General features: G+C 45.1%; 1 protein-coding gene across 6 annotated transcripts in view; it reads right to left on the bottom strand.

Moving 5' to 3' along the window:
• GRAP2 (GRB2 related adaptor protein 2) overlaps positions 1-17,933 on the bottom strand; it is a 77,375-nt gene that overhangs the window by 37,051 nt on the left and 22,391 nt on the right. For 3 of the 6 annotated variants that reach the window (XM_032267151.1, XM_032267153.1, XM_032267155.1), the window contains exon 1: positions 14,969-17,117. The exons of 2 other annotated variants lie outside the window; for them this stretch is intronic. The gene's annotated coding sequence lies outside the window, so the exon portion shown is untranslated. Of the gene's footprint in view, positions 1-14,968; positions 17,118-17,933 lie in introns of those variants that run through there. One more of the 6 variants, XM_032267158.1, reaches the window with a different exon arrangement.

Genomic DNA, 17,933 nt, shown 5'->3' with positions numbered 1-17,933 from the left:
CTGTGTTTGGGGCCTTTCTGCCTCAGTTTACACTCTTATTGGGCACTGGACACGGGAACAGGAAACTGAGAAAGGGTACAGATGGCCCTTCTTGAAAATTTGTAAGCACAGAATGGACAACTACCTTATAGCTTGCCTGTGGGCCACTGCTTAAATACTCTTCTAGAGACCCAAACCAATCTATTTGGAGGATAAAGTGGGAAGGTAGAAAAGAAAAGAAAAAAAAGGCTGGGCCTCACCAATGGACCAAGGACTGGCCTTTCCCCATTTTGGGCTCTCAGAAGACAAAATTTTTGCTTTGTTCTAAACCAGCGGACACCCTGCTTACAGAGTGCCTCTTAATCAGCTGGTCGTGTTGGAAATGCTACTCTTCACTCTCCTTTTTTTTTTTTTTTTTTTACGCGGAGTTTTTCTCTTGTTACCCAGGCTGGAGGGCAATGGCGCGATCTCGGCTCACCGCAACCTCCGCCTCCTGGGTTCAGGCAATTCTCCTGCCTCAGCCTCCTGAGTAGCTGGGATTACAGGCACGCACCACCATGCCCAGCTAATTTTTCGTATTTTTAGTAGAGACGGGGTTTCACCATGTTGACCAGGATGGTCTCGATCTCTTGACCTCGTGATCCACCCGCCTCGGCCTCCCAAAGTGCTGGGATTACAAGCTTGAGCCACCGCGCCCGGCCCACTCTCCTTACTGAATGTCTAACAAGGCTTACATATTCCTTTATGTGCCTGCTCTTGAATCACTTCTAACTCATCTTCCGGAGCCTTTCAAATAGACTCTCACATTCTTTTCTGGTAGGGTCTTGCTTCTGGTTTTCTTCAGAGACGCAGCTCTATGGCTAGGTGCAGAAGGTGGCGTGGGAGCTGGAATCATGGCAGCTACGATCAACTCATGCAGAGCCTCCTGGGTCCCCCACCAGCCCTTCACCACATAAAGTTTGCAGGTAGCCATGAACTGGGGGGTGGCCGTCAGGGTCCTCTGCTTTATTTATTTATTTATTTTGAGATGGATTTTTGCCCTTTTACCCAGGCTGGAGTGCAGTGGCGTGATCTCAGCTCACTGCAGCCTCCACCTCCTGGGTTCGAGCGATTCTCCTGCCTCAGCCTCCCGAGTAGCTGGGATTACAGGTGCACGCCACCACTCTCAGCTATTTTTAGTAGAGACAGGGTTTTGCCATGTTGGCCAGGCTGGTCTTGAACTCTTGACCTCAGGTGATCCGCCTGCCTTGGTCTCCCAGAGGATTCCCTGCTTTAGAAGATTTACAGCCCACAGTTCCTCTGCTTAATTGGACCTCCCAAGTCAGAGATGCAGGACAATTTCTTCTAAGGTTCGAGATCTCAGGAGAACAAATAGCCTTCTCAAGAGGACCTGGCCTGTTTGCACAGGTGATCCCTCCAAGAGGTATAAACATTTCTGACTATTGTATCCAAAGATAGCAAAGACACGTAAAATATTCCCCCGCAAACCATTTCTGGCTAGTTAGCTGAGATTTTAGTGTCCTCTAAAAGGCTCCATTTTAGGTGATTTTGCACATACAGGGCATTTTTGTTTTTCTCTTTTCCCCGGGTGACTCATTATTTTGCCCCCCAAGCCCCAGGAAGCATAAATCCCTCAGCATGAGTGGCAGGGGTGAACACATGGAAAACTGGAGGGAGCCCTCTGCAGCTTGTCCGAAAAGAATAATTCGTCAGCGGCTGAGCTGCTCATGTGAGTCTTGGAGGCCACGAGGACAGCTATGAACAAAAGCCCCAGGCGCTCCTCACTCCCATTCATTCCTGTGCTGTGCGCAGGTGTGTTCCCCGAATAACGATTCATCCTCTGGCTGCTTCACTTCTGCTGAAAACCGCCGACAGAGCTGTCTCCCATGACAGGTGACTAATGGGCAGCTGGTTCTTGAGTGAGATACCAAGGCGTGGGCAGGGGAGGTAGGCTGTTCTGTCTTCCCTGTCTGGGAAGGGCCTCAGGCTCAGCCCACAGTCACCCTCTGTAAGGGTGGCTTTACCTGCCCTGCGTTCTAACCCCTCTCTCTACCAGAGCCCTCCTGCAGACCCTTGGCTGGTTTCTTGGGGTTTCTACCCGACATGCGATCCCCAGCCCTGCCTGGAACCCCATGGCCTTGCTTTGTGATTTCCCCCTGGTTTCCAAATGGGAACCATCTCCCCCATTAGAAGGTTCTAGGTTTGGGAGCCAAATAAATACGGTATTTTTCAGACGTATGGACACACTTTACAGAACTGGAAAGCCCCTCTAAGCCCCTTAGATCCCTATTTAATCAAATTGCTGTTCTGCAGGCCCCTGTCTGTCACTGTGGATTATGGAGATTTCATTGGTCTCAAGGATGTTTTTCTCTTTTTTTAATTAGCTCCTTTCTTTCCTGCTTAAGGTTTTTTGGGTTTTGGAGGGAGGGGTGGTGAGGGGAGGGAAGCAGAGAAGGAAGAAGACAAGTCAGGAGACTGTCCCCACGCAGGGCCTGTCCCCTCGCCTGCCTGTAACTTGGGTGATGCCCAAGGCAGAGCCAGCCACTTCTTCTTACATTTGTTTATTACCTTGCTCTTCTTTAATCAACACCAGTCTGGCTTATGTAATCTAACCTTGTTTTAGTGCAAGACACGTCACATAAAGTCTCATTTGTCCTTAAACTCGTAAGAAAAGTGTCTTTAAGTATAATGTACACACCCTGCTAAACTCCAGCATATTGGATTCTTTTTTCCTTAATTCGCCCCTCTCTGCAAGGAGAGGCTTGCCACCACAGTGGGAGGTTCACTACGAGACTTGGGTATCAGACCTGGCTTCAAACTTCAGGTTCTACTGCTTACTTCGTAGCTGGAGAACCTTAGCTTAACTTCTCTGTGCCTCAGTTTCTTCACTAGAAATGCAGATAATAATCCTTAGCCCCAGTGTTGCAGGGAAGAGGAGGTAGAATGCTTGGTTCAACTGCTCAGTGGCCCTTTCTCCAAAGCATTTTTGCATTCTGGTTCTCCAGCACCCTTTCTTGTAGAGACTAATTCAAAATTGTTTTTACAAATTGTAAGGCCACCAAGCATATACTAGTTTTCAGCGTCTCAAACACCTGTGCTTCCTTACTTTCCCTGGGAAGGCTCTGGCTTCTCCCCACTGCTTGTGGAGTCCTAGCTGCAGTGTCAGAAGATACAACACTAATCAAGACACTTCAGTGAGCAAAGAGAGAAGGCGGCACGAACCAAAGGGAAGGACCCTGGGCTTCAACACCTTGCCACCCACGCAGAGGCCATCACTGTGTTGCTACCTTTAAACAGGACGCACCAGGACAGCCCTGGAGGGGACACACACCACCCAGACTTTGCCAACGTCTAGAAACATGAACCAGCTGAGAATAAGTTACCATTGATTGATACGGTCTCTCAGGTGTCAAGGACTTTACAAACGGTTGCTCGTTGCAACATTGATTATGGTTACTATTATCATGTTTTGCATTTTATAGGTTGGAAATGGAGGCACGAGATTTGAGTACATGTCTGTTGGTGCCTAAGGCTGTGTGTTCTCTTCACTTTGCTGCTCTGCCTCTCGTGGTATGAGCAACATAACCAAAGCGCTGCTGCTTGCTCAGGGTGACTGCTCAGAGCTTAGGCCCTCTCAACCTTCCTGGGCGCCTGTCCTTTAGCCAAAAAACGGACAAGAGCTATTTTCACATATCCAAGAAATTCAAGCCCATTACTTCTTGGTCAAGGAGGTAAAGACTGCAATCAACCCGGCTGACTTCAGACCAAGCAATCATGTGCTTTAAGGCAATTGCAGAAATGGAAACAATCTCAGCTAATAGACTTAGAAGAAACTGTTGCTCTTTCCCTTTCTTCTGGCGGTTCCCCTCACCTCCGTGTCTCTCTCTTTCTTCTCTCTCTCTCTCTCTCCGTCTCATTTGCCACAGTTCTCTCCCTTTTCCCATCATCAGCTTTCCCCACAATATATTCTGCTTCTTTCAAGTTCTTTTCTTTCTCCTCGAAACATTAATAACTTACCATGAATCCAGTTAGATAAAGTGTATCTCACATAACCTTCACTTTTAATTCTCCAATACTTTTTTTATTAAAATGACACCATGAAAATGTCACTCCAAAACAACATAAATAAGGCAAAAGGGCCCACTAAGCTTCCTGGAGATGCCACTTTGAGCCTCACTCTGCTGCTAGACTGGTGTATCACTTGCTGTTTCCTCATTTTATTCCTATTGTTTCCTAAAGCAAGAACAATTGTCTACAGAAACACCTCGAATCCTGTTGTCAAAACCAGAACATAAGTGAAGCATTAAAAATGCTGCCTCCCTGCCGATCAGAAATCATTTAATGAACCCCATCAGAAGGGTGGAGGGTGGGGTAGGGGTGGCGGGGGCAGATGAGAATGGTAGTCGAGAGAGAGAGACAGACAGACAGACAGTTTTACAAATCTCTAGGCTTCATTATCTTTCACTTCCTGTTTTCTATTCACATCGTGATTTCCCCAGAATAAATCACCAGGATTTTATGGTGCTCTTATGTTCTCTTTTCTCCCTCTTCCCTTCTGTTCATTTCATGTTTGTTTTTATTGATTTTGGCTCTGAAAGCACGGCTTATTTATCACGGATTTGAAAGCCTCCATCTTCTTGCTCTCTTTTCACCGGGCTGTGATTTTTGTTCACAAATGCTGCAAATATGCTCAGCGCCCCCCTCCTTCTCCTCACCGCCTGTGCCCTGGGCCACCTTAATTCTCATCTGGGCAAAGCACACAAGTGTCCGCAGAGGACAGCATGACCACAGTTACTTTAATCTTGTTGTCACTTTTACTTAACGTTCTTAAGCCCTCATTTGTTGTTGGAATGCTGGTCATTTTTTCAGCTCACTGATCTCAAAGCTTGCAAAAGGATCATTTACCCATAGAGAAACTCACCTTGGTTCATTTGATAAGTCTATCCCAGAAAAGTGGGAGGGCGTGACATTTTTACAAGTAAAGGGATGAAAAAATTGACAGTAAAAGGGATAGTATGGCAAATTCCTTTCATCAAGCAAATGATAATATTCTTGTTTTTGGGAAATTCAGTTCTTCCTAATTTGAGTTTGGTTCAACTAAGGAACACCTATTTGTCTTGTTTAAAATAGTTCTTTCTTTTTACTTGCCAGTTTTGATTAAATAGTGCCCCATCCTAGATTCTCAAAGTTGGAAGTGGTCCAGAAAGTCAGTCTTTCCCTAATTCATTGAGATGATAGAGAATGGGCATGGGGGAGGGCTGGGATTGGAAAGAGTGAGCTGACAGCTTGGTGAATTGAACCAAAAGCTTATTGAACCAAAAGCTCTTTCGGCCTGAATTCTGCACTAAGAATCACAAGAAAGAATGAGAAAGAAAGAAAGGAAGAAAGAAATAAAGAGACAGAGAGAGAGACAGAGAGACAGAGAAAGAGAAAGAGAAATAGAGAAAGAGAGAGAAAGAGGAAGAGAGGAAGGAAGGAAGGCGAAAGAAAGAGAAAATGAGAATTACAAGTCCCAAATTCTCGTTTCTAAGTTTAAATAACCCCAGGGTGCTTGACCACCCTCCATGTGACAAGGTTCCAGCTCCTTGATCTCCTGGTCATTTTCCTCAGGTCTCGTCTCAGTTACTCAATGTTTTTCTCAAAATACATTGCCTAGACTTGAACCCAATATTCAGGATAGGGTCTGAGCGGGGCTGAGTAGAATGGGATGATTTAATCACTTTATATGTACACGAGGGTTTTGTAATCATGGTACATTGTTGGCTGGTTTTCTGCTTTGTTTGGTTTGAGACAGGGTCTTGTTCTTGTGCCCAGGCTGCTGTTCAGTGGCGTGAGCACGGCTCACTGCAGCCTTGACCTCCGGGGCTTTAGGCATCCTCCTGCCTCAGCTTCCTGAGTAGCTGGGACGACAGTGTGTGCCACCACACCCAGTGGCTGTTTGGGAATTAAGAAACAACAACTACCACAAAAGCCCAGGTGTTTCCCAACGTGAAGACCGTCAAGCTGGACCTCTCCACCTCTGCAGCGCGTTTCCTGGAACCAAAACTCGGGGCTTCACATTTAACCTTTCTGACTTTCGTCTTGTTTTTGTTCTCTCCCTCTGGGCAATTTCTCAGCCTGCGCAGTTGTTCAGGCATGGATGTGTACTGCTAACCCTCTGTTCTATCTTTCAACTCTTCTTTCATGAGTGAACTTTATGCCTTTTTGGTCTTTGTTTTGTAATAAGTGGAACGTGGACTTTTGAGTCAGGTAGGGCTGGGTTCAAATCTTGGCTTCTTCATTCATGCAAGTTGGTTATCTTTGAACTCAGTTTCTCTACCTAAAGACCTCCTCCAGGTTGTCACTGACCCCTTTAATCGATACTCTGAGTATCAGCTTCACAACTACCCAATTAAGTAGTTATCCTTTGGCCTGTCGGTCCTCATTCTGCTCTCTAGGGTGTCATGCGAAGCCTGGCTGAAGCCAACTGTGCTGCGCCTGTGGCCCTTCCCTTACATGTCACTCTAATAACCCCACAGGAAAAAGAAATACACCGTAACACGGTCACTCTTCCTTCAGAGCCATATCTGGGGGGACGCCAAGTGGAAGAAACTTGTCTTGTCACTCACTGTCCCTCTTGAGCATTTGCTTTTCCACTTTCCTTGACATCTTTTGCAAGCCATAGACTCTTCTTTGGTGAGGCTGCTGTCGCCTTAGCTACTGTGTTCCCTATCCTCCTTGCTTGATGGAACAAAGACCCCCGTGCTGAAGCTTTTGACACACAATTTTTTTTTTTTTTTGAGATGGGATCTCACTCAGTTGCTAAGGCTGAAGTGCAGCCTTGGCTCACCGAAAACTTCACCTCCCAGGCTCAAGAGAGTCTCCTGCCTCAGCCTCCTGAGGAGCTGGGATTACAGGCGCCTGCCACCACACCCAGCTAATTTTTGTAATTTTAGTAGAGATGGGGTTTCACCATGTTGGCCAGGCTGGTTTTGAACTCCTAACCTCTAATGATCTACCCACCTCGGCCTCCCAAAGTGCTGGAATTATAGGCATGAGCCACCATGCCTGGCCTTGACACACAGCTTTCTGAGGGTCATTTTCCCATTTAGAGTTTGTCAATGTCACATTTATCACATGAGCTCCCAGATCAACTCAAGTGTCTCTTGTCATTTCAGGCTTTCAGCAATTTCTCCCCATGCTGTCTGTCAAAATTAACTTTAGAAAACCACCTGCACCATGCAAATATGCTTAAGTAGATGGCTGCCCATTGTTCTCTAAGGAACCCATCGACATCCTTGTCTCTGCACTGCTCTTCCTTCTGCCACTGAACTCACATTGCTATGTACAGTCGTGCAGGTTGCTCACTGCACAAAGGCCTCAGGCTGAGGTTGCAGCAGGGGCTGAAATTCAGCCAGTGTCCTCGTTAAGCTGTGAGTCCTGGTATGGGGCTGCATCTGTCTAGAACTAGCACATTTTTCTTACTTAAAAGCACTGGGGCTAATTTCAACTGCTCCTTTAAAGTGTTACTCACGGCCTGTCCCCCTCAAACCCCATGGTCTCACTTTCTCCTATTCTTCTGGGGGACTTGACGTATCTGCCCCGCCTTGCTCAGTGCTGCCACCACGTGGGTAAGGTGGGCAAGCACACGGGCCTTGTGTCAGTGTTCACATCCTTCTCTACCACTAGCTTTCTGGGTGACCCTTAGCAAGTTGTTTAACATCTCTGAGCCTCAGTTTCCTCATTTTAAAAGCAGGGATGATAATAGTGCCCACCTCATCATGTTCTTGGGAACAATGTGTGGAATAAACATCTAATCCGCTTAGTATGGCGCCTGGCACATAGCAGACACTCAATAATTGTTAGCTATTGTTACTTTTTTTTTTTGAGACTGGGTATCATTCTGTGGGCCCAGGCTAAAATGCAGTGACGCAATCATGGCTCACTGCAGCCTCCAACTCCCGGGCTCAAGTGATCCTCTTTTCTCTGCCTCCCAAGCAGCTGGGCCTACAGGTGCATGCCACCATGCCCAGCTTTTCCTGTTTTTGTTTTTGTTTTTTGTAGAGACAGGGGCTCCCTATATTGTCAAGGCTTGTCTCAAACTCCTGGCCTCAAGTGATCCTCCTGCCTCAGCCTCCCAAAATGCTGGGATTATCGGCATGAGCCACTGTGCCCGGCCCGCTATTCTCACTTTTATGCATAGTCCTTAGTAGCTAACTACTATTAAGATGTGTTACCTAATCAAACTCCACAGCTTCTGCACAGCAAAAGAAACAGTCATTAGAGTGAATCGGCAACCAACAGATTGGGAAAAAATTTTTGCAGTTTACCCATCTGACAAAGGGCTGATATCCAAAATTTACAAAGAACTAAAGCAGATTTACAAGAAAAAAACTAACAAGCCCATTCAAAAGTGGGCAAAGGATATGAACAGACACTTTACAAAAGAAGACATACGTGAGGCCAACAAACATATGAAAAAATGCTCATCATCACTGGTCATAAGAGAAATGCAAATCAAAACTACACTGACATACCATCTCACGCCAGTAAGAATGGCGAACATTAAAAAATCTGGAGACAGCAAATGCTGGAGAGGATATGGAGAAATAGGAACACTTTTGCACTGTTGGTGGGAGTGTAAATTAGTTCAACCATTGTGGAAGACAGTGTGGCGATTCCTCAAGGACATAGAAATAGAAATTCCATTTGACCCAGCAATCCCATTACTGGGTATATATCCAAAGGATTACAAATCGTTCTACTATAAGGACACGTGTACATGAATGTTCATTGCAGCACTGTTTACAATAGCAAGGACCTGGAACCAACCCAAATGCCCATCGACGATAGACTGGATAGGGAAAATGTGGCACATATACACCATGGAATATTATGCAGCCATCAAAAACGATGAGTTTGGGTCCTTTGTGGGGACATGGATGAACCTGGAAACCATCATTCTCAGCAAACTGACAGAGGAGCAGAAGATCAAACACTGCATGTTCTCACTCATAGGCAGGTGTTGAACGATGAAAGCACATGGACACAGGGAGGGGAGCACTACACACTTGGGTCAGTTGGGGGGAAATAGGGGAGGGACGGTGCGGGGTGGGAAGCGGGGAGGGATAGCAGGGGGAGAAATGCCAGATGTAGGTGATGGGGAGGAAGGCAGCAAATCACACTGCCACGTGTGTTCCTATGCAACAATTTTGCATGTTCTTCACATGTACCCCAACACCTAAAATGCAATAAAATAAATAAATGGGAAAAAAAAAAAAGATGTGTTGTGGCTCGCAGTAAGTATGAATAAGAAAATGTATACCTCACCAGGTAGGGTTGTTGGATAAAATACAGAATGCCTAGCTAATTTTCAGATGAGCAACCAATAGCTGTTTTAGTATATGTATGTCCCAAATCTTTGCTTTCTCCACAGAAATCTCAATGTGGTGGACCGAAACACTGTTATGGGTAATAGCAAGGACTCGTTGGATCTTTTCACCCTTTCACCTCGAATTTCCCTGCTGCCCCCCAACTCATACAATGCCTGTTCCACAAGATCGCTTACATGAAAACTGAGGAGTGGGCCAGCCTTTGGGATAAGCAGTATGAAGGTCCTAGAATTATTATTATTTTTTTAGACAGAGTTTTGATCTTGTTGTCCAGGCTGGATTGCAATGGTGCGATCTCGGCTCACCGCAACCTCAACCTCCCAGATTCAAGTGATTCTCCTGCCTCAGCCTCCCAAGTAGCTGGTATTACAGGCTTGTGCCACAGTGCCCAGCTAATTTTGTATTCTCAGTAGAGATAGGGTTTCTTCATGTTGGTCAGGTTGGTCTTGAACTCCTGACCTCAGGTGATCCGCCCGCCTCGGCAGAATTAAGTCTTTAGACATTCTAGTGAAGGCTGTGGTTTGGAATAGACGTACATAATCCCACTCACATATCCTGTGAGCCACAGAACGTTGTACCTTCTGTTTTCTCTACCTTTCTTGTGTTATTTGCTGCTTTTAATATTGTGTGAGCCAAAAGGCATGCTTTTACCATTGTATATTATGGAATACTGTGTTTTGATAAATAGGTTTTATATATTGAAATTTCTCTTCTTATAAGGGAATTTTTACTCGAAATCAATATTTGTGGTAAAGCAGAAATCTTCTAAACTCTTACATCTTCAGACATTTCTCTTGTGACTACCCTGCCATTTCACGTTGTTACTCTCAAATTCACCATCGACTTTCTCGTGCCTAGAACTCATCAAACTTTTCCATGCTTGGCATCTGCACCACAGCAAAAAAATTCCTGGGCAGCAGTCCCAGTAAATTATTACTAGTCCCATCATGTAGTCACCAGGTTGACATTTACTTGTACCACCCATGTATCTAGTCCTGATGACAAATAATCCTTGAATTGACTTGTTATACCCCATCCTTTCTTCATATGATTTGCACCATTCTAGAACCTTGTCTCTTCCTGGAACCATTTCAGAGGAAGTTACAAAACCACCAGCAGTACCAAACGTGGTTCTGTTGTTTGGATGATCTTCTCTCTTTAATATTCTTTCATTTCAAGTCCTCCATTACTGACTCCTTGCAGATTCTTCTCTCTCCATCCACCCTCTGTACTTCCAGGAAGTGGTATTTCTCCCCAGGTTCATTTTCAGATTTTCCGCTGCTTGACTTTGTGAGACTGTCTTGCCCACCTTCTCTCTCTCAGGATTATCCATACGCTTTGTGTATCTGTTCAACAAATGTTTCCTGAGCCCACTCTGTGCCAAGCCCTATGTAAAGCATGAAGATCCAGTGTGGACTAGACAGCCCATCTTAAGACCTCAGACAGTTCAGTCTTGTAGGAAAGAAAACAAGTCAGCCAAACCAGTGAGATCCGTGTGATAAAGGAACCAAACCCCGAGTGGTTCAAGAACGCAAGGGGCAGGCTCCTAATCTAGCCTAGGATGGACACAGGTGCAGGAGGGGTTAGTGGAAGCTTCCCACATGAGGTGACAAGTGAACTGAGTCTTGCAGACAAGTAGCTAGGCAGAGTAGAGAGCTCATATGTGACACACAGAGAGAATGGTGTGTGCAAGGAGGAGGTGGGCACTCGACTGGTTCAATCATGGACTGGCAGGAAATGGGATCAGTGATTGGACTGGGGACAGATCACGGAAGACATTGAAAGCATGCCAAGGACTCTGGACTCCACACCAAGGATGATGGGAAGTCATTGGAAATTTGATAACATTTGCATTCAGGAATGTTTAATCAGATGGCAGTATGACGGATTGGAGGGCAGGTGAACTGAAGATGGAGAACACATTGCAGTAGTCTTGGCCAGTGATGATGAGGGCCTGAACAACAGTGAGAGATCAGGCTCTTTCTTTTGACATTGGGTCTGTGCACGTTTTTATCTCCATAGTAAGTGCTTTATACATTATCTCATTTAAAGCATGCAAGAATCTGAAAATAAGAACTGCTCTTGTATCCAGCTGACAGATGAGGAAAGTGAGGCTCAAAGCAGTTAAATAATTGCCCAAGTTCCATATATATCAAAAAATGGGGGAGCCAGGATTCAAACTTGGCCTGTGCACTTAACCGCTATTCTCCCTTGCCTTAACTCAGGGGAATCACTGTGCATTATGACCAGCTGGAAGGGGATAAACGACAGAAAAGAGTCTGGAATGATGTTATCCAACAGAAATAGAATGCGAGTCACAAATGCCAGCCACATATGCCGTTTCAAATATTTTGGTGGCACATTAAAAAGGAAAAAGAAATTATTTTTAATAACTTAACCCAATATGTCCCAAATATTATTATTTTAATGTGAAATTAAAATATTATTGAGATACTTTGCATTATTTTTTTTCCAAACTAAGTCTTCGAAATCTGGTGTGTATTTTACACTTACAGCACATTTCAATTTGGGCTAGCCACATTTGAAGTACTAGGGACAGCACAGGTCTAGAATGACTCTTGGGTTCCTGCTGGGGGCGTTAGGGCAGATGTTGGTAGCATTTTCTGAGATAAGGGAATATAAAAAGAGGAAGTAATTAGAGAGGAGTTTGAAACGCTTGTGAATGATCTAGGTTGGATACAGAGGTACAGAACTCAACAAAAAGGTCTGGGTAGAGCTATAAATTTGGGTGCCATTCCAACATAGAGAGTTGTTAAAACCCTGAGTAAGAAGGAATTCACCCAGAGAGACTATGTATCAGGACTGGGCCTTGAAGACCCAGGAAGGGATGGGACACCTTGCTCAGGTGGAAGAGTTCATTTGTTCAGCAGGAGAGGAATCGCCCCTTTGAATGGGAAGGAAGGAGGACAAGGTGAGTGTGGATGCAGAAGGTAAGTCTGTAAAGGTGAAGAGGATGGGGAGAAGCAGGAAGTAGGTGGCTTTCTAACATAATGTTGGCAGGAGTTCTCAGCTCATTCTATTTTCTTTCTTCTCTTCCACAGAAAAGGGAGTGCTAGCTACACAAAATCTACACAAAGAGGCAAACAAAATGTAAATACTTGTCTAGCCAGGGACTAAAGCCAAGCTCATTCCCTCTTTGCTCTCGCGCTCTCTCTCTCTCTCTCTCTCTCTCTCTCTCCCCCTTTCCCTCTTTCTCTCTTTTCCTCTCTCTCTCAGGAAATTGCAAAAATAGTACAGAGAGGTCCCCTGTACACTTCACCCCACTTCTCCCAACGGGGACATCTTACATCACCATCAAAGCCAGGAAACTGATACTGCTACAATGCTGCTAAATAGACTTCCATCTTCTCTTTTACAACTTGCTGGCAGGAAGTATCCTTAGTAAAAGGCATCAAAATTTGTGAGATGTAATGTTCAACCAAGTCAAGAGCTTTGTGTGTGCTCAGGAGGTTTTATCTCTGTAACTAAATGACATGCATCAAATACCACACCCAATGCTACCTAAATGCTCAGATAAAAAATACTTTCTTATGACCGTATATAATTTGCACCAATGTTATGTGATTAGACCAGGCTCTTCACTGTCTGCTTGGTTCTGTCTCATTATGGAGAACAGCAAAGATAAACAGACAGCTCTGCTGTTCCCATCAGCATCTATAATGAGGAATGTGTGACTCAAAAGAGAGCAGCAATGTCCCCGAGCCTGCATTACTGTACAACCCAGGTCTTGCTCACTTTAGAACTCAAGCTCGGTTTATGACATCACACTATCTCTTGGTAGGTGGCTACTTCATATCCCTGTCTACACAGCAGAAAAACCAATGGATTAGGAGGAAGTTAGTATTCAGTTGGGTGACTCCATTTAGCTTTCAAGTGGGGAGTAGCCCATAGCACCTAACACAGGAGGCCCCTCCACAAATGCTAGGGATTTAATCAACTCAGCTTACTAAACAAACAGACTTGAAGGAGTTAGGCACATTCCTTAAAAGCAGAATCAAGCAAAGAAAGCACCAAGAAATCTCTGTGCTTCAAGGAAACAAAAGCCAACAAGAGGAAATTAAGCCAACTTGAAGGGAACAGTGGCTATCCACCCACCTCTGCCAAGCTTGAACCAAGGTGCATAACCCATCTATTAGCAGAGACTGACAGAAGTCCTCGTATTTTCGCTTAAGTGGTAATTTGTTAACGGGTAAACATGGAATGAATTTCTTTCTCCCTTGGAGATGAATGAGCTCTGGTTCTCAAAAAACAGTATTTCTGGCAAAAGATCGAAAACAAAACAAAAAAAAAAGGTGTTTTATCCATTAAGATTTGGAAAGCAAAGGAAATATGTGTATTTCTGGAATCTGGGTGAAAGGAGTTTGGCCTCGACAATTTCTAAGCAGCCAAAGGAGGAAAATGGCAGCAGGGAGAGGCAGGAACGTGGGTGGTCAGATGTCTCTAGGGAGAGTGATGTCTCTAATGACATTTCTCCCATCTGGACTCCCTATTTATTTGTGGACCTGCCCCTTCCTACTTCCATCTCCACTTGTGGTATCCGTAGTACCAGTAAGAAAATAGTTTTGGTGAAATCCAGGAAGGCAGGCCTAAGAGCAATTTGTAGCTGTGAAGACAAACTATAGGATGAAGGAGACAGAAGGACAGGGCCCCTTTATCTTGTTGTAGCCATTGGGAAGGGGCCTCAGCCCTCAACTGGTGAGGCAGGGCAGCACACGTGGGATGGAGGAAAATAGCTGAGATTAACCTGGCCCTGTAAATGGCCATTATCAAGTAGTCAGGGGTGAGGGGGAAAAAAAAAGGTTATGCCTTAGATCGATTGGGCCTACATGGACCAGAGCTGAAATCCAGCCGTGAGATCAGTTTTGTCACTGACCTCTCCCATGATGATATGATTTGACCATTTGTTTCGGGAAGAAACGATGCAGCCTGCATTTTGAAATCTGGGCAGATGCTTAAAAAGACCCTGCTCCCCATTCAGACAACAGGAATGCCACCAGATGTGACTTAAACATGCTTCCTTCTCAGCTGTTTAAATGTGAGCTATTCCTCCCATCTCTAGTCCATTGCAAGGGACTGTTTTTCTCAGTCTTTCAATCCCAGGGCTGAGACACATCACAGGTATTCCCATAAAAGTTCCACAAATCAACAATGAAATAAACCCAATGCCAGACTGACTTGCACACGCCGGCGGGCTGAGAGAGTGAGGGTCCGGTCGGGGCACTATGTCTTGCCATCACTTTCCACTACAGAGACGCTAAGTGGGGAGAGCATGGCCGGCGGGGTAGAATTAAAATGCGATCAACGTGGCATATCCTTTCTCTTCTCTCTTCAGCTTTCACAGAGGTGAACATGAAGAAAAGAGAAGAGAGGAGGAAAAATAAGGAGAGACAAGTTTCTGTCTGGGAGAAGCAATTCTAGCCCTGAATTCTACACTGTGCATTCCACCTCAGAAAGCCAGTGACCACCTCTGCTGAGCACAGGCTGACACACTGGGCTGGATCCAGGCTGGAGCCAGGCAGTGGGGGGACGGCTTCTGCCTCAATCTCTGTGCCGTCTCCCTTCCCCATTCCAATCACGATAAATATATTTATACTCACTTGATTATGTCAGCCAGATAATACTCCCCTAATTGGCAGTGATCAGGGTTCCAGAATTGTTTGGGCGAACCTGCTGTCTCTCTATCAGGCAACGCGATAAGGGGCCGCCAATGCAGTCCCCATTAACAATTTCCAGTGGAAAAAAAACCAATCCCCCGACTCATGCATGGCAATGAATTTTCCAAACAGCTCCGAAGAGTCAGCCCTTGAGGAACTCAGACTTAATGTGAACTGGTCCAGCTTAGAATGCTTTTATGAATCTTCCCCACCCCAAGCTCGAGCACATAGAAAAAAATATAACCACTTCCTTATGCTTGAGGTTCTTTTGTTCTTTTGCTTTTTTGCTCTTTTCCTTGTTTTCTTTTTTTCTTTTGTTGGGCTTATGGAGCTAACTGTCATTTTTGGTTCTTGGTTCTTTGTAAATTTCGGGGACATCTGGCACACAGTTGACTGCATTTGCTAGCTCTGGTATTTGTAGATATGCACACTCTCTGCTGCGTGTGCATGTTAACACTTCACATGTATAATTTATGCATGCATAATTTGGAGCTTGAGAGGATAGGCTTATTTGGATGTTTAAGTGTAACTACACAGCGCCAATTCAATTATAAGTAATTGCTCAATAAATATTTATTAAATGACTGAATATACCAAGAAAACAAATGTGCAACTGTCATTCACTTATTTATCAGATATTTCAATGCCTACTGTGTACCAGGCACTGTGCTAGATGCTGAGTATTCAATGATGCATACCCACAGTTCCTTTCCTCAGGGGGCTCACGGTTGAGGGGTAGGAGGCAGACACATAAATAGACAATTATAAGACATCATGAGACACAGTGATTGAGCTCTATGCAGGGCTCAGACACATAAATAGACAATTACAAGACACCATGAGACACAGTGATTGAACCCGATGCAGGGTAACATGGAGCTCCAAAGAAGAAGTTTGGTCCACCTAAGGAAGGCTGAGGCCTGGAGGTGATGTGGCCTAAGAGGGGACGTAAAGCCTTCAGATATGAGGACAGCGCAACCAATGGCAGGATGCAAGAAATAATAGGGTGCTGTGGGAAAGCAGCAAGGCAGGGAATTGGCAGAGATGAAGTTGGGGACTCAGGGAGGGACTGGATCTGGGGGGCTTGGTGTAAAGGAGAGGAGCTTCAATGATCTCAATTAGGGCAAGAAAACACAAGCAACTCCTTCACTCATTCAAAATTCCTCTGGATTGCACCAGAATTGGCACACAACACCTCAAAGCAGAATCTGTACTGGCCTCAGAAGCACTGCTGGAGCACAGGAAGGAGATCTGAGGCCCCATGCTGACTCCGTCATTAGGGAGATGAGCAAGAGTCAGCTTCTTTCTTGGTAAGTTGAGGAGGTGGACTTGGAGGGCTCCAAGATTCCTCCCAGCTTTTACAATCTATGCTGCCTGGATTCTCTGAGGTTTGTGTACAGGCCACACCTGGGCCCATTCCAAGTCCTAACTGGGGTGCTGAAGGAATGACACTGGTTCCAGGCAGCACACAGGATCACAGTATCACTGTCTTACAGTGCAGAGATAGCTAGGCACATTGCGGCACAATTTCATATGAATCCCTAAGAAATATTCACAGGAATGTACTGTATGATGGAGACATCCCACTGCCCCCAGCCTGGGTCAGGGTCTCATGATCTCAATTCTGAAACACCTCCAGTTAATTTGTAGCACTGATCCCTGCTAGATTTAGTTTCTCAAAAGCATTGTTCAGCTCACATCATCTCTACTCAAAACCTCTGAATAATTCCACCTTGCTTGTAGAATCAAGTCCGAAGTCCTTAGGGTGGCATTCGAGGTCATGCCCAGTCTATTCCCACCCTGCCTGCCACAACCCACACCTATGCTTTGGTTCACAAATGTTCCCACCACTCTGCCTTTTCTCACTCCAGTTCCTGACTTCAGGTCCAGCTCAAATTCAAGTCTGTTTCCTTCAGAATTACTGTCTTGTTACCCCTGTCCTCCTCTGAACCAGTGCAGAGCTTATTGACTGTGTCGTTCATTGGTGACTATTAATTTCATTTTGCAGTTTGAGTTTTTTTTTGTTTGTTTTTTTTTTTGAGATGGAGTCTCACTCTGTTGTCCAAGCTGGAGTGCCGTGGCGTGATCTCGGCTCACTGCAACCTCCGCCTCCTGGGTTCAGGCGATTCAACTGCCTCAGCCTCCAGCATAGCTGGGACTATGGCTAATTTTTTTTTTTTTTGTATTTTTAGTAGAGATGGGGTTTCATCATGTTAGCCTGACCTTATTATCCAACAGCCTTGGCCTCCCAAAGTGCTTGGATTACAGGCATGAGCCCCCATGCCCGGCCATACATTGTCACTTCTGTGAGGCTACTGAGTAAAATCCATGGAAAGTACGACAGTGGTGATTATTGTCACAGCGCTGCTGCAGAAGTTCTTTGCTCTTCTTGGGAAAAAAAAAAATGAATCTTGGAGAGAGAGGTTTGGTGTGACTACTTTGGAGTAATGAGAATGTGAAACATTTCTCTGGCGATTCGTAAACAGTATTTTACATGCATTTCTTGGGAACTTAAAGTTCATCCAGGAATGAGTATTTCATAGATCAAAGGAGCATATATGCAATCCACCAGGAGGAATAATCACTCTGCTAAATTTAAAGGGAGAATGATTGAACACTCCAGCCTGAAAGCAGAGATGGTCTAACGTCATATGGCTGGAGACGAACATGAGTGACTTACTTAATTTCTGGCCCCCTACGTTCAGTTTTTATGGTACATATGCCAGTGAGCAGCACGTGGGATTTTTCATAAAAGAGGAACTGGCATTAAATCAATAAGGAAAATCACCATTTCCCCACTGATCCAATGGCATTTAAGGAAGCTGAGCCTTGCCAATATGTACAACTGTGCAGAATTTGTAACCGGGCAGTGAAAACCACCGTCTAAGCTGGCAGCTGTGATTTTCCC

The sequence above is a fragment of the Sapajus apella genome, unplaced genomic scaffold, assembly GCF_009761245.1.
Source record: "Sapajus apella isolate SASKATOON/1434 unplaced genomic scaffold, GSC_monkey_1.0 scaffold166, whole genome shotgun sequence".
Classification (NCBI taxonomy): domain Eukaryota; kingdom Metazoa; phylum Chordata; class Mammalia; order Primates; family Cebidae; genus Sapajus; species Sapajus apella.
The sequence above is the reverse complement of the archived record's forward strand: the minus strand, read 5'-3'. Positions and strand labels throughout refer to the sequence as shown.